The 17,290-nt window shown below is 25.2% G+C and overlaps 1 protein-coding gene across 1 annotated transcript in view; it reads left to right on the top strand.

Moving 5' to 3' along the window:
• LOC122512664 (ubiquitin carboxyl-terminal hydrolase 48-like) overlaps positions 1 to 17,290 on the top strand; it is a 166,042-nt gene that overhangs the window by 16,994 nt on the left and 131,758 nt on the right. The gene's annotated exons all lie outside the window — the stretch shown is intronic.

Here is a 17,290-nt window from a genome sequence, read left to right as displayed (position 1 = left end):
TAAGTATTGGCATTTTTTATTTTTTAATGTCAAACTTTTTAATGTGGAAAATACTTTACTTATTAAATAGTCTCGACTCTTTGGTAAAAAATCTAAAATTATCAAAAATTCGAAAAAATTCAAAAATCCGATTTTCTTAAAATTCAACATTTTTTCTTCTCTTTTATGGGATTTAGCTTCATTATTTTTGTGTTTTTGAAAATACTTTACTTATTAAATTGTCTCGACTCTTTGGTAAAAAATCTAAAATTATCGAAAATTATCAAAAATTCAAAAATCCGATTTTCTTAAAATTCAACATTTTTTCTTCTCTTTTATGGGATTTAGCTTCATTATTTTTGTGCTTTTGGAAAATACTTTACTTATTTAATAGTCTCGACTCTTTGGTAAAAAATCTAAAATTATCAAAAATTCGAAAAAATTCAAAAATCCGTTTTTCTTAAAATTCAACATTTTTTCCTCTCTTTTATGGGATTAAGCTTCATTATTTTTGTGCTTTTGGAAAATACTTTACTTATTTAATAGTCTCGACTCTTTGGTAAAAAATCTAAAATTATCAAAAATTCGAAAAAATTCAAAAATCCGATTTTCTTAAAATTCAACATTTTTTCTTCTCTTTTATGGGATTAAGCTTCATTATTTTTGTGCTTTTGGAAAATACTTTACTTATTTAATAGTCTCGACTCTTTGGTAAAAAATCTAAAATTATCAAAAATTCGAAAAAATTCAAAAATCCGTTTTTCTTAAAATTCAACATTTTTTCCTCTCTTTTATGGGATTTAGCTTCATTATTTTTGTGCTTTTGGAAAATACTTTACTTATTTAATAGTCTCGACCCTTTGGTAAAAAATCTAAAATTATCAAAAATTCGAAAAAATTCAAAAATCCGATTTTCTTAAAATTCAACATTTTTTCTTCTCTTTTATAGGATTAAGCTTCATTATTTTTGTGCTTTTGGAAAATACTTTACTTATTTAATAGTCTCGACTCTTTGGTAAAAAATCTAAAATTATCAAAAATTCGAAAAAATTCAAAAATCCAAATTTCTTAAAATTCAACATTTTTTCTTCTCTTTTATGGGATTTAGCTTCATTATTTTTGTGCTTTTGGAAAATACTTTACTTATTTAATAGTCTCAACTCTTTGGTAAAAAATCTAAAATTATCAAAAATTCGAAAAAATTCAAAAATCCGATTTTCTTAAAATTCAACATTTTTTCTTCTCTTTTATGGGATTAAGCTTCATTATTTTTGTGCTTTTGGAAAATACTTTACTTATTAAATTGTCTCGACTCTTTGGTAAAAAATCTAAAATTATCGAAAATTATCAAAAATTCAAAAATCCGATTTTCTTAAAATTCAACATTTTTTCTTCTCTTTTATGGGATTTAGCTTCATTATTTTTGTGCTTTTGGAAAATACTTTACTTATTAAATTGTCTCGACTCTTTGGTAAAAAATCTAAAATTATCAAAAATTCGAAAAAATTCAAAAATCCAAATTTCTTAGAATTCAACATTTTTTCTTCTCTTTTATGGGATTAAGCTTCATTATTTCTGTGCTTTTGGAAAATACTTTACTTATTTAATAGTCTCGACTCTTTGGTAAAAAATCTAAAATTATCGAAAATTCGAAAAAATTCAAAAATCCGAATTTCTTAAAATTCAACATTTTTTCTTCTCTTTTATGGGATTAAGCTTCATTATTTTTGTGCTTTTGGAAAATACTTTACTTATTTAATAGTCTCGACTCTTTGGTAAAAAATCTAAAATTATCAAAAATTCGAAAAAATTCAAAAATCCGTTTTTCTTAAAATTCAACATTTTTTCCTCTCTTTTATGGGATTTAGCTTCATTATTTTTGTGCTTTTGGAAAATACTTTACTTATTTAATAGTCTCGACTCTTTGGTAAAAAATCTAAAATTATCGAAAATTCGAAAAAATTCAAAAATCCGAATTTCTTAAAATTCAACATTTTTTCTTCTCTTTTATGGGATTAAGCTTCATTATTTTTGTGCTTTTGGAAAATACTTTACTTATTTAATAGTCTCGACTCTTTGGTAAAAAATCTAAAATTATCAAAAATTCGAAAAAATTCAAAAATCCGATTTTCTTAAAATTCAACATTTTTTCTTCTCTTTTATGGGATTAAGCTTCATTATTTTTGTGCTTTTGGAAAATACTTTACTTATTTAATAGTCTCGACTCTTTGGTAAAAAATCTAAAATTATCAAAAATTCGAAAAAATTCAAAAATCCAAATTTCTTAAAATTCAACATTTTTTCTTCTCTTTTATGGGATTTAGCTTCATTATTTTTGTGCTTTTGGAAAATACTTTACTTATTAAATTGTCTCGACTCTTTAGTAAAAAATCTAAAATTATCAAAAATTATTAAAAATTATCAAAAATCCGAAAAATTGAATTTCTTAAAATTCAACATTTTTTTTCTCTTTTATACCATTTAGCTTAATTATTATTTGAATTTTTATTTAAGAGAAAAAATGGAAAACTGAAAAAATTTAGAAACTTTTAAAAACTCCAGGCCTTTTCCATGATTTCCCTGATTTCCAGAAGCCTTTTAAAAATTCCATACCATTTCCATGATTTCCATGATTTCCAGATTCTGTAGGAACCCTGCTTTTGTCTGACTTTCTTCTAAATTATCGAATTCAGTGATTTCTGGGGTGAATTTGGTTAAGTTGTAAAATGATTAATTTCTATTTGAATTCGTTTTTTTTGAATGTAGAAAATCTGATGTTAATTTAATTCTTTTTTCGTTATGCACGGCAAAACATATTTAGCTGGATGAACTACAGATTTCACTTTAGTAGCGAAATTATTCAGTGCTTCAATTAATACTTTCGTTATTCTAGAGAAACTTATCGCTATTTCAAGTAAAACTTTTTTCATTGTGTAATAATTATTATTTCTTTAAAAAGTATTTAATTTAAAATGGCTTTATAAAATAAGCAATGCAAAAGATGACCCAGATACTAATTGTAATTGTTCTAGCCATAGTTTAAGTCTAGTAATGTAAATTCTATTTAAATTGAGACCATTGAGTGAAATTATTTAAATTTTAGTTAGTTAAATCTCTTTGTTAGGTTATAATAATTATTTCTTTAAAATTTTTTAAATTGTTTAAAATAAGCAGCCCCATACAACATTCCCGCGCGCTTGCTCGCGGATAGTTTGGCTAGTAATAAATAATAATATTAATAATAATAAAATTAATTTTCTGTTTCAAACATTTTTTTTTTCTTAATCGGAAAAAAATTTTTCGAGCGATTTGTTATCGTCTTTATATAGTTAAACGCGGGTATAGTGTGAAAATATTTTTCCAGCCAATGGCTTTTGTCTTAGCGACACTCTTTTGTACGAGTAACCCGTGATTAATTTTTCAAACTCCTTTTCTCTTCTCTCATTTCTCTCTTAAAATATATATACATATATAGAAGAGTGAAGAAAATGGGCAGAAAACAAACATATTTTTATCTTTTTAAAAGCGTATTTTTTGTAGTAACTTTTCTTTCCTCCCGAGAGTTTATTAATTATTACATTTTTGGTTTTTTAAAATTTTTTTAAATTTATTTTTATTATTTATTTGTATTACAAAAAAAATTATTTTGTCTTATTTTTGATTTTTTTACTAAATATTTTTTTTTTGGTTTATTGTAAAATATTTGATTTTGGTTTCGTTTTGGTTCCTTTGACATTATTTGTCACTTTTTTTTGGCTTCCTTATATTTAATCTTCAATTTTTTTTACCAAAAATATTTTGGTTTATTTTTGGGTTTATTTTCAATTTTCCTTCTTTTTTGGGTTTATTTTTGGTTTTCTCTCTTTTTTATTTCTCTTTGGTTTCTTGATTAATTTTATTGTAATCTGCTTTTGTTTATTTATTTTTTCCAAATCTTATGATTCTTTCTGGTTTATTAAAAATTTTTTTTTTTGGTTTTTTTTTGGTTTTTTTTAACATTGTTTGCTATTTTTTTGGGTCCTTTATATTTTCTCTCCGATTTTTCTAAAATAATTTTGGTTTATTTTTGGTTATCTTTCAAAGTCAGAAAGATATTTTTTGGTTTTATTTTGGTTCTAAAATTATTTTGGTTTATTTTTGGTTAACTTTCCAAGTCAAAAGGTATTTTTTGGTTTTCTATAGGTTCTAAAATTAATTTGGTTTATTTTTGATTAACTTTTTAAGTCAAAGGGCATTTTTTTGGTTTTAAAATTATTTTGGTTTATTTTTGGTTTTCTCTCTATTTTGTTTCTCTTTGGATTAATTTTATTAATTTTATTCTGCTTTTGTTTATTTATTTTTTTGCAAATTTTATGGTTTCTTTTTGGTTTATTTAAAATATTTCTGGGGTGGAAATTAAATTGGCAATTTTGTTAATCGAATACGCGCGATGTAATTTCTCGCGTCATTATTTTGATTAGCATTGAGGATAGTAATCGTTTAACGACACAGACCTTAGTTTCGAGACGCGTTGACGTTGACGTTTTCGTTGGCATCTCTCGATATAAATAAAAGGAGAAAAGCCGAGGACCGAAGTTGAGCGATCGTCTATGCAAATGTCTAATCCTTTCGGAAATCCATTGGAATGACGTTGACAGATTGGCCTATACGAAAGGACTTTGTCGCGACGAATTTGCCATTCTTGAGATCATTTGTTTTCTCAAGAAAAGAGGTGAGAGAGAAAATATTAAAGAACTTTACACCCCAAACCATCTTTTTCCATTCCACTCTCACTTATTTTTTTTCTTCTTTTCTTTTCCTTTATATATACATTGAAAGATCGTATTATCAAATTAGAATAATTTAATTTTGAAACAAACAAAAAATTAAGAAAAGAATTTTTAAAAAATGACTAAAAACCAATAATAAACCAAAAAATAAAAAAATTTTTAGAAAAATTGGGTAAAATGTATAAAAGACGTAAACAAACTTAAAAAAAAAATAAAAAAAAATGGAAATAACCAAAAACAACCAAATAATGTTAAAGAAACCAAAGTAAACCAAAAAAAAAAAATATTTTTAATGAACCAAAAAGAAACCATAAGATTTGGAAAAAATACATAAACAACAGCAGAATAAAATTAATCAACGAACCAAAAAGAAACAAAAAACAGAGAAAACCAAAAATAAACCAAAATAATTTTGTAGAAAAAATTGAAGAGAAAATATAAGTTAGCCAACAAAGTGACAAATAATGTCAAAGGAACCAAAACGAAACCAAAACAAAATATTTTACAATAAACCAAAAAGAAACCATAAGATTTGGAAAAAAATAAATTAACAAAAGCAGAATAAAATTAATAAATGAACCAAAGAGAAAAAGAAGGAAAGAAAACCAAAACAAAACCATAAAATATCCTTTGACTTGGAAAGTTAACCAAAAATAAACCAAAATTATTTTAGAAAAATCGAAGAGAAAATATAAAAGAATCAAAAAAAATTCCAGAAATTCAATTATTTTCAAAAGTAATAAAATTTTTCGCAGAAATTCAATTATTGAAAAAGATTTTTATAAAATTCGTCGCATGAATCCAATTATTTAAAAAAAATTTAACAAAGTTCGTTTTAAGAATTCAATTATTTTTAGAAATATAATAAAATTCTTCACCGAAATTCAATTATTTTAGAAAAATTTTAATAACATTTTTGGGAAAATTTTTTAATTATTTTCATAAATAATAAAACTCATTGCAGGATTTTAATTAATTTTTGATACAATATTTTAATCAAATTCCTCGAAAAATGTAATTATTCTTAAAAATTTTATTAAAATTTGTCAAAAGAATTGAATTATTTAAAAATTTGTTGATAAAATTCTTTATGAGAATTCAATTTTAACAAACATTCAATTATTCAATAAATTATTTATTTGCATTTTATTTTTATTTAAATAATTGAATTTTTCTAGAATTTTCTAATAAAAATTGATTAAAAATAAATTAGGTACCGAATAATCGATTTATTTATTTATTTTTTTTTTTGAAAATAATTGAATTATTGCAACGAATTTTATTACAATTTTTTCAAATAATTGACATTTTTTTAAGAAAATTTACAACTTTTTAAAAACAATTGAATTCTTGCGAAGGATTTTATTAGGATTTTTGTAAATAATTAAATTTATTATTTTTTTTGAAAAATTTCATGGTAATTTAAATTATAACAAAACATGAAGAAGGCGATTTATTATTATTATTTATTTGTTTAATAAAATTTTTTGCAAAATTTAATTATTTTAGGGAATTTTATTAAAATTCGTTGGAAAATTCAATTATTTTCATGAATTTTAATAAAATTTATGTCTAAATTCCATGTTTTGGGAATTTTTAAAAAATATATTGCTAAATTCAATTTTCCGGAATTTTTAAAAAATTTATTGAAAAATTCAATTATTTTCATGAATTTTATTAAAACTCTGCAAAATTCAATTTTTTCTGGAATTTTATTTAAATTCTAATTCATCTATAATTTAAAAAAAAAACTCTTTGCAAAATTTAATTATTTTCAGAAATTTTATTAAAATTCTAATTTCTATAATTTTAATAAAACTCTTTGCAAAATTTAATTATTTCCAGAAATTTTAATAAAATTTTTATCTAAATTTAATTATTTTAAAGAATTTAATTAAAATTCATTGTAAATTTTAATTATTTTTCAAAGATTTTAGTGAATTTAAATTATTTTTTAAAAAGATTTTAACAAATTTCAATTTTTAAAAAAAAATTTTTAATTGTTATATAATTGTAAAACTATTGCGTCTTTCAAAAATTATTTAGAAATATTTTTAAAAAGTTAATTTTACGAATTTATTTATTAAAATTTTTGAATAATATGAATATTATATTTTGAATATATTATTATAAAAAATTGAATTTTTGTATTTAAATAATTGAATTCTTGAAGAATTTTCGGAAAAATATTAAAAAGTAATATAGATAATTGAATTAGGAATGAAGTTTAGTTAAAAATTGTAGAAAATAATTGAATGTTTGTATTTTTTTTTTTAAACTCTAAAGTTTTAATTTTTAGAAATTATTAAATTTCAGAATTTTAAATTTTTAAATTTTGTTTCCTGCTGAAAAAAGAAATAAGAAGTATTTAAATATTTTATTTGGCAAAATTATACAAGTTTTGACTAATTGAATTTAGAAATCAGTGAAGAATCAGGGAAATAGAAAATAAAATATTTGTGACCAACACTAAATTAAATAAACGACTTTTTTTCTATTTTTAATCGACTAAAGCGACTTTTTTTGTTCGTTAAAGTCGATCCGAAGCCTGAAAAATGTAATAGAACATTTTTTTGAGTACCTAATAATTTTTAGAGTGAATTAAAATATTTTTTAGGCGCTGGGAAAAAGTGAGAATTGAAAAAAAGTGGTGATTAAAGGGGGTAAAAAAAATATTTAAAAAAAGGGGGTAAAAAAGGGGTAATAGGGGAAAGGGGTAAAGTGGGGGTAGAAACTCAAGGGTTACGTTAGCGTCCACTATATATAGATGTATTTTAAGAGGGATTTGAAATTTTGGGATTAGATTGTACTATAGAGTGGACGCGTCGTTTGCGACCCGGTGAGAATAATTAGTCATTTATGAAACCGTAAGTGGGGCCGCAAATCGGCCACTCTTGGTGGTTGTGATGAGGGAAAGATAGAGAGAGGGGGGCAAGTGTCGGTAAGTGAGAGAGAAAGAGAAGAGGGTCGTATGAGCGTGTTATCTTGAAATTATTAATCATATCGTACAGCGCGCGGCTAACTCTGGAAAGCGGATCATGATAGAGACGAAGAGAGAGCGAGAGAGCGAGAGAGAGAGAGAAAGCACGTTTCTGGAGGTCCATAGACTTATCTGACACCTTAATCAATTCCAAGTTATTAATTATGGGACCTTTTGGCACTGACGACGACGGCGACAACGAAAACCAACGACGACGACGACATTGTCGTCTATGACGTCGCAGACCATTGTCTAAGGGTTACAATGCAGTGTCAACACGATTCAAGTCACATTTTCACCATCGAGTCATTAATAATTATTTAACGCTCCTCACACATTTATTTTTTGTTTTATTCTTCTTTTTTTTCTTTTTGCTTTTTCGTTCTTAACTCCGTGACAAAAGGGAAACGATATCGAAAATCGTGGGCAAATCTCTTTTTTTCTCTCTCTCTCTCTTACTCCTTCTTTTCTTTAAGGGAAGAAGAGGGATTAAAATTACGAAAAAATTCTATTTAGGAAAATTAAAGGTTAGAAGAATTATTGTTTTTTCCAGAATTTGAGATTTTTGAAGAAGTTTAGTTTTGAAAATAATAATAATACGTTCTTTTAGGGTGTTTACCACCACTTTTCTCAAAATACTGACGTGTTAGGCAATTTTAAAAGCTGCAATCGTGTTCAGAGGGTAAAAATACATTGGAAACGACTCCCATGTCGAAAATAAGTCAAGAAAATGTTTTTTTGGGTCTTACCCCCACTTTTTTCAAAATTCTGCCATGTTAGTCCATGTTAGAATCCGAGTACGCGTTCAGAGGGAAAAAATACATTGGAAACGATTCCCATGTCGAAAATAAGTCAAGAAAATGTTTTTTTGGGTCTTACCCCCACTTTTTTCAAAATTCTGCCATGTTAGTCAATTTTAGAATCCATATTTGTGTTCAGAGTAGAAAAATACATTGAAAACGACTTCTATGTCGAAAATAAGTAAAGAAAAAATTTTTTTTTGGTCTTACTCCCACTTTTTTCAAAATTCTGACATGTTAGTCAATTTTAGAATTCGGGTTTGTCTTCAGAGCGGGAAAATATATTGGAAACGACTCCCATGTCGAAAATAAGTAAGACAAATTTTTTTTTGGTCTTTACCCCCACTTTTTTTAAAATTTTGACATTTTAGTCAATTTTCGAATACGGGATCGTATTTGGAGGGTAAAAATACATGGAAAATGACTCCCATATCAGAAATAAATGAAAAAAAATTTTTTTTTATCTTAACCCCCACTTTTTTTCAAAATTCTGACATGTTCGTCAATTTTTGGACTTGGAATCGTGTTTGGGGGGCAAAACTACATTGAAAATGACTCCCATATCATAAGAAAGGAAAAAAAAAATTTTTTTGTGGTCTTCATCCCCACTTTTTCCAAAATTCTGCCATTTTAGTCTTTATCGATTCTTTTTTCAAAATTCTAACATGTTTGTCAATTTCTAGACTCGGGATCGTGTTTAGTTAACAAATAAAAATATGAAAACGACTCCCATATAAAAAAAAGTGAAATGATTTTTTTTGGGTCTTTACTCCCACTTTTTTCAAAGTTATGACATTTTAGACAATTTTAGAATCCGGATTCGTGTTCAGAGCGAAAAAAATATATTGAAAACCATTTCCATATCGAAAATAAGTAGAAAAAAATATTTTTTTGGGTCTGTACCCCCACTTTTTTCAAAATTCTGACGTTGTTGTCACTTTTAGAACCCGGGATCGTGTTCAGAGGACAAAAATATATTGAAAATTATTCCCATATCAAAAATACGAAAAAAAATTTCTTTTTGGATTTTTACCCCCACTTTTTTCAAAAATGACTTTTTTTAGGTCTTGTGTATTAAAGTTCTTAAGTGCACGTTTCAAGCTTAATTTAAAACTTCTTGAAAGTCTCTACCTTGTCAGGTTAAATAGAAAAATTATTTTCAAAACTATCAAAAAAAAATTTTTTGTGGATATTTCCCCCACTTTCTCTCAAATTTTTTTATTTATTTATTTATTTAACAATTTATTTAATAATTTAACAATTTTGAAATTGTCATTTTTGTATATTTTTTTATATATGTTATTTAACAAGTTATTTAATTATTTTAAAAATACGGTGTATATTCTAAAGTAAAAAATAGTTGTAACTAAAATGGTTTTTAAATAAAATTTCAAAGAAAATTAATTATTTTATTTTTCTTTTTTTCATTATTTTTTTATTTATTATTAATTTTTTGAAAAATACTTTTTTGTTAAATAAATTTTTTTTGTATTAAATACTTATAATTATGATTAAAAAAAGTAAATTTTTTTAATTCACCAACAATTTTGATATTGACATTGTCTTGTTCTCTTTAAAAAAATTTTTAAAGTAGATAGAGAATGTAAGGGCACTGTTTTTTTGTTTTTAATTTTTAATGCATTCTATCGAGAAAAACTGGAGACTGCGTTCGATTCTTCAAATCAAAATTCATTCTTGTATAAATTCCCCATGAGACTGAAGGCACGCGGTAATGGGATTCTCTTTATAAATCAAAACCATTATAAACGTAATAATTTTTTTTTTTCTTTTTTTTTTTTTTTAATATGTAGTTATATACAAAGAAACTGAATCGTGAGTGAAATGAAAATTATCGCTTGTCTCCCATTATTATTTTATAATAAATGCAACTTTTATTATGAAAAACTGTATTTTATTAAATTATTAAAAACTTTATAGTTATTACATGATTAAAGTTTTTAAAAATAATTAAAATTTTTTTCTCTCTAAAATAGAAAAAACCAGTTTTGAATTTCCCGCTTTTAAAAAATTGGCCTGCAAATTTAAATTTTTTCAATTTTCTCTCCCTCTCCTCTTCTTAAAAAGTATTTGCCCAAAAGTAACCGACAATTTTTTTTGTCAGTGCTACTAATTATTTTTTTTCAAAAGTCTTGTTTAAAAATTACAGAAGACGAATAATAAAATAGAGAAAGGGGGGTTAGGGGGTGAGAAGGGGGGATGGTATAACGAAATGTAAGAATTCCGGGCGTGTTCAAAATCACAGCTTAACGATCGGATTTCTGATATAAAACCTACACGTATGTACGCGTATACACGCGAGGAATTCTTCCGGTGGAATCAGGATATCTTCTCTTGTCCCCCACCCCCCCACACCCTAAACCCCTCTGTCTCTCTTGTTCGTTTTGCTTCTTCAGAGTTTCGTCTCTCTTTCTTGGTGTCTCTCTCTCTCTCATTCTCCCGGAGGCGGCCAGTGTCTCGGGGGCGGTCATATATCATCCACCCTTTTGGGGGGGTGGTGGCTGTGAGGAGAGGGTGGGGCAAAAAATCTTACCTCACAAAAACTATCATCAGTGCTCGGCAAAGCGAGCTGAACGCTTGGTCCTTTCTATCCTCCATCTTCTCATTCCCTCTTTACCCCCACACCTATTTCTCCTCTTTAACCCTCTTCAACCACCCACCCCTTTGCCCCCCCTTGCTTCACTTCTCCCCTGACCATATATACTCACTTGCCATCCCTCTCCTCTTCCCCCCCCTCTCTCTGCTATTTAACTATGTCTTTTCTCCACCACACATTTTTACTCTTTTACCTTCAAACCCCCCCTCCCCCTCACCCCTTTCTCTCAAACCCTTTTTTTCACCCCTGGTACTAAATGAGAAAAAATTTCCCTCTTTCATGTTCCTAAACTCTTTTGTATGTCAAAAGTACTTGAATTTCTTGAAATATAATTTGCAACTTTTGGGTATCTGCAGAAGGCATATTTTTTTCGGGTCTCGTTTTATATTTGTTTATAGTGTATTTTTTTATTTTCGGCGCAAATTTTGAAATAAGAATGTAGTCTTAAATGTAGAGTTTGAAACGTATACAGATCAGGATCTTAGGTGTGTAAGACCAAGAGAAATAGGGGATTTTGAAAAAAATTGGGGTGAAAACTTAGAAAAAAACGTTTTTTTGGTTGGTACCAAACACTTTTTATAAAATCCTGACGTTGTAGGCAATTTTCGAATACGGGATTGTATTTACAGGGTAAAAATACATTGAAATTGACTCCCATATCAGAATAAGTACAAAAAAGTTTTTTTTGGGTCCTTACCCCCCACTTTTTTCAAAATTCTGACATGTTAGTCAATTTTTGGACTTGGAATTGTGTTTAGGGGACAAAAATACATTAAAAACGACTCCCATATCCAAAATAAGAGAAAAAAAAAATTTTTTGTAGGATTTACCCCCATTTTTTTAAAAATTTTGACAAGGTAGTCAATTTTCTGACTCGGCATCGTGTTTAGGGGATAAAAATACATTGAAAACGACTCCCATATCAAAAATAGGAGATAAAAATTTTTTGGTAGGGTTTACCCCCACTTTTTCCAAAATTTTGACTAGTTAGTCAATTTACTGACTCGGAATCGTGTTTAGGTGACAAAAATACATTGAAAACGACTCCCATATTAAAAGAAAGGAAAAAAAAATCTTTTTTTTTGGGTCTTTATCCCCACTTTTTTCAAAATTCTGTCATGTTAGTCTTTATCGATCCTTTTTTCAAAATTCTGTCATGTTTGTCAATTTTTAGACTCGGGATCGTGTTCAGTTAACAAATGAAAACGTAAAAACAACTCCAATATAAAAAATAAATAAAAAAAATTTTTTTTTGGGTCTTTACCCCCACTTTTTTCAAAATTCTGACACGTTAGTCCATTTTTTGACTCGAGATCGTGCTTAGGAGACAAAGAAACATTGAAAACGACTCCCATATAAAAAATAAGTGAGAAAAAATATTTTTGGGGCCTGTAGCCCCCACTTTTTTCAAAATTCTGTCATGATAGTCTTTATCGACCCTTTTTTTTAAAATTCTGACATGTTAGTCAATTTTTGGACTCGGAATTTTGTTCATTTAACAAAAATACATTGAAACCAACTCCCATATAAAAAATAAGTAAAATAAAATTTTTTTTTGGGTCTTTACCCCCACTTTTCTCAAAATTCTGACATGCTAGTTAATTTTGAAACATTGGAATCGTGTTCGGGACACAAAAATGTATTAAAAACCACTCCGATATAACAAATAACAGAAAAAATACCTTTTTGAGTCTTTACCCTCATTTTTTTCAAAATTCTCTATTTTTTGGTAATTATTTCCATATGAAACTAACTTCAAGGCGCATGATTATTCCCCAAATGTCATTTTACCGAATTGCATTTATTCGAACTGTCATTTTACCGAATTGCATTTACTCGAACTGTTATTTTAACGAAATGTCACTTTTGCAAATCGCCATTTTTACGAATTGTCACTTATGCGAAAAGTCATTTTTGCGAAATATCATTTTTACGAATTATCACTTTTACGAAAAGTTATTTTTTCGAACTGTCATTTTTGCTAATTGTCATTTATGCGAACTGACATTTTTTTCGAATTGGCATTTTTACTAAATGTCATTTTTGCGAATCGTCATTTTTATGCATTATCACTTTTGCGAAAATTCATTTTTGCAAATTGTCATTTATGCGAACTGCTATTTTTTCGAATTGTCATTTTTACGAAATATCGCTGTTGCGAATTGTCATTTTTGCGAAAATTGCTGTAGTAAATCTATATATATATATATATATATATATATATATATGCATAAAAGTTTACTATAACAATTTTAGCATAAATTGCAGTTCGCATAATTTATTCGCAAAAATGAATTTTCGCGAAAATTGACAATTCGTAAAAATGACTTTCCGAAAAATTGGCAATTCGTAAAAATAGCAGTTCGCATAAATGTCAATTCGCAAAAATGAATTTTTTGCAAAACAAAAAGTGACAATTCGCAAAAATGACAATTTGTAAAAATGACTTTTCGCAAAAGTGACAATAAATAGTAAAAATGTCGATTCGCAAAAATGACATTTTGTAAAAATGCCAATTTGAAAAAATGTCAGTTCGCATAAATGACAATTCGAAAAAATAACTGTTCGCAAAAGTGATAATAATTCGTAAAAATGATATTTCGGAAAAATGATATTTCGCCAAAATGACTTTTCGCAAAAGTGACAATTCGTAAAAATGTCGATTCGCAAAAGTGACATTTCGTTAAAATAACAGAATTGGTTTTGGTGTTTTGTGCCTATTTTTCGGAAATATGTCTTTTTTGAAGGAAAAGATAGAAGAAGATGAAATGAGAGGGTGGGGGGGGGGGGTGAGAAAAGTCTAAGGGAAGAAAAGGGACGGAGTGGGGGATAGGGGGGGATATTTGTAGCATTTGCCAAAAAGAAGAAAAAGAGTCTTCATCGGATGGAGAAACGATAATAAATCATTGAAAAGCGAGGCAGTTGTCGACGTCTCGTGCATCGACTCGCGAAATCCAACTACCCTTAAATAAGTTGATTCATTGCTGGGACGTCTTTGCCGGTACAGTGTAACGTTGTCGTCGTCGTCGATGTCGCCAAGTTACAACCTTTAGATTCACCCCTCCCCCCTCTCTTTCTGTTTCTCACTCTATTATTCTCTCTCACTCTCTCTCTCTATCTCTAAATTCCCCCTCGTCCCTCATCTATTTTCCATGGCACACGCGAAATAGGGTTTTGTTGATATTTTGCTAATTCCTGAGAGATTACTCTCGATTCAACCCTCCACTTTGAAGAATATTTTCACTCTAACATTATTCGTTTTGTTCCTTTTACGAAAAGAGAGGGTGAGAGAGAGAGAGAGGGGAAAAAATGATATACTGACTAGTTCGCTACTTGGTATTTTTTTTCCTTTGCTTTTAAGTTTTCCTCTTTTGATTTTTATGCCTGTATGTTATTTTATTCCGTTTTACAATCTCCTTTCGTTTATGGATTCAATTATTTTTTTGCTTTTTAATTTTTAACGAATTATTCTTTCGCACACTTTGATATTTTATTCTGATTTTTCCACAGTGAAAAAAAATGCATTTTATTCAATTAACCGATTTGTTATTAAATAAATAATCGATCTGTTATTTTTTAACACATTAACTTAATTAAAAAAAAATTTTTTTGTATTTAAAAATTGTATTAAAAATATTTTTATTTTAAATTTTTATTTAAATTAATTAATAAATAAAGAATTAAATTAAGTTTAATTAATTAAATTAATTAATTAAACTATTGATTAAATTAATAATTAAATAAAGAATTTTCTTCAACTTTTAAAAATAATCGTGTCTGTTAATAATTATAATTAAATATTTATTATTTGAAGTTTATTAAAATTGTATTGAAAATAATTGAATTCTTGAGAAGAATTTTATTATTTATAAAAAACAATTGAATTCTTGCAAGGATTTTACTATTTTAAAAAATAATTTAATTGTTTCGAAGGATTCATAAAAGTTTTAAAAAATAATTAAATTCTTTCGTAAAATATTATTAAAATTTTCCTGAAAATAATTGAATTTTTTCGAAAAAAAATTATAAATTTAAAAAAAAATTTTAATTCTTTCATGGAATTTTGATAAAAATGACAAAAATAATTGAATTTTTGTAAATAATTTAATATTTAAAAAAATAATTGAATTCTACAGAAAAATGTTATTATTTATGAAAATAATTGAATTATTGCAAAGAAATTGTTATTTATCAAAAAAATTTAATTTTTGCGATGAATTTTACTGCTTATGAACATAATTGAATTGTTTCAAATAATTTATTAAAATTTTAGAAAATAATTGAATTTTTTCGAAAAAATTTAAAAACATTTTAATTTATTCATGGAATTTTAATAAAATTATTGACTTAAAAATAATTAAATTTTTGCAAACAATTTTTGTATTCATAAAAATAATTGAATTGTTTCAAAGGATTTATAAAAATTTAAGAAAATTTTTTTGAAAATAATGTAAAGTTTTTTAAATAATTTTAATTGAAATTTTTGGAAATAATCGAATTAAATAAAGAATTTTCTGCAACTTTTTAAAATAATCGTGTCTGTTAGTAATTATAATTAAATATTTGTTTTTTGAAGTTTATTAAAATTGAATTGAAAATAATTGAATTCTTGAGAAAAATTTTATTACATATAAAAAATAATTGAATTCCATCGAAGGATTTATTAAAATTTTAGAAAATAATTTAATTCTTTACAGAATGTTATTAAAATTTTGCTAAAAATAATTGAATTTTTGCAAAAAATTTAATATTTGAAAAAATAATTGAATTCTACAGAAGAATGTTATTATTTATGAAAATAATTCAATTATTGCGAAGAATTTTGTTATTTATGAAAATAATTTAATTTTTGCGATGAATTTCACTGTTTATGAACATAATTAAATTCTTTTAAATGATTTATTAAAATTTTACAAAATAATTGAATTTTTTCGAAAAATATTAAAAATTTTTAAAAAATTTTAATTCTTTTATGAAATTTTAATAAAATTGACTTAAAAATAATTGAATTTTTTCGAAAAATATTAAAAATTTTTAAAAAATTTTAATTCTTTTATGAAATTTTAATAAAATTGACTTAAAAATAATTGAATTTTTGTAAAAAATTTAATATTTTTAAAAAATATTATTATTTATGAAAATAATTGAATTCTTGCGAAGAATTTTGTTATTTATGAAAATAATTTAATTTTTGCGATGAATTTTACTCCTTATGAACATAATTGAATTGTTTCAAATAATTTATTAATATTTTACAAAATAATTCAATTTTTTCGTAAAATATTAAAAAATTTTAATTCTTTCATGAAATTTTAATAAAGTTGACTTACAAATAATTGAATTTTTGTAAAGAATTTTTCTGTTTATAAAAATAATTGAATTGTTTCAAATGATTTATTAAAATTTAAGAAAATTTTTTTGATAATAATGTAGTTTTTTGAATAATTTTAATTGAAAATTTTTGAAAATAATTGAATTAAATAAAGAATATTCTTCAAATTTTTTAAAATAATCGTGTCTGTTAATAATTATAATTAAATATTTGATTTTCGAAGTTTGTTAAAATTGTATTGAAAATAATTAAATTCCTGTGGAGAATTTTAATATTCATAAAAAATGAATTTAATTTTTTCGATTAATTTTACTTCGAAAGGATTTCTTGACAAGAATTTGATTTAAATTTTCGAAAATAATTGAAATTCTCCGAGAAATTTTATTATTAATGAAAATAATTGAAATCTTCCAAAAGTATTTTTATTTTTTTATGAAGATAATTGACTCTTTAGGAAGAATTTTATTAAAATTTTTGATAATAATTGAAATCACGTTAAAAGTTTCATTTATGAAAATAATTGAAATCTTGCAAAAATTTTTATAAAAATTTATGCGAAAAATATTATATAATTATTTCGATGAAAATTTAAATTCTTTGGAGGAATTTATTTAAGACTGTATTAAAAATAATTAAAATTTTTTTTGAAGTATTTATTCAAATTTTGTTGGAATTAATTGAATTTTTACAAAATATTTTATTATTTATAACTGATTTTTTCAGAAAATTTTTGAAAATTTAAACAATTATAAAAAGTTAATCATGTATTTAATAAAGTGAATTTTGTTAAAATTTTGATTTTGAAATTATTCAAAA

This window comes from Leptopilina heterotoma, unplaced genomic scaffold (genome assembly GCF_015476425.1).
Source record: "Leptopilina heterotoma isolate Lh14 unplaced genomic scaffold, ASM1547642v1 Lhet_123, whole genome shotgun sequence".
Classification (NCBI taxonomy): Eukaryota; Metazoa; Arthropoda; class Insecta; order Hymenoptera; family Figitidae; genus Leptopilina; species Leptopilina heterotoma.
The sequence above is the reverse complement of the archived record's forward strand: the minus strand, read 5'-3'. Positions and strand labels throughout refer to the sequence as shown.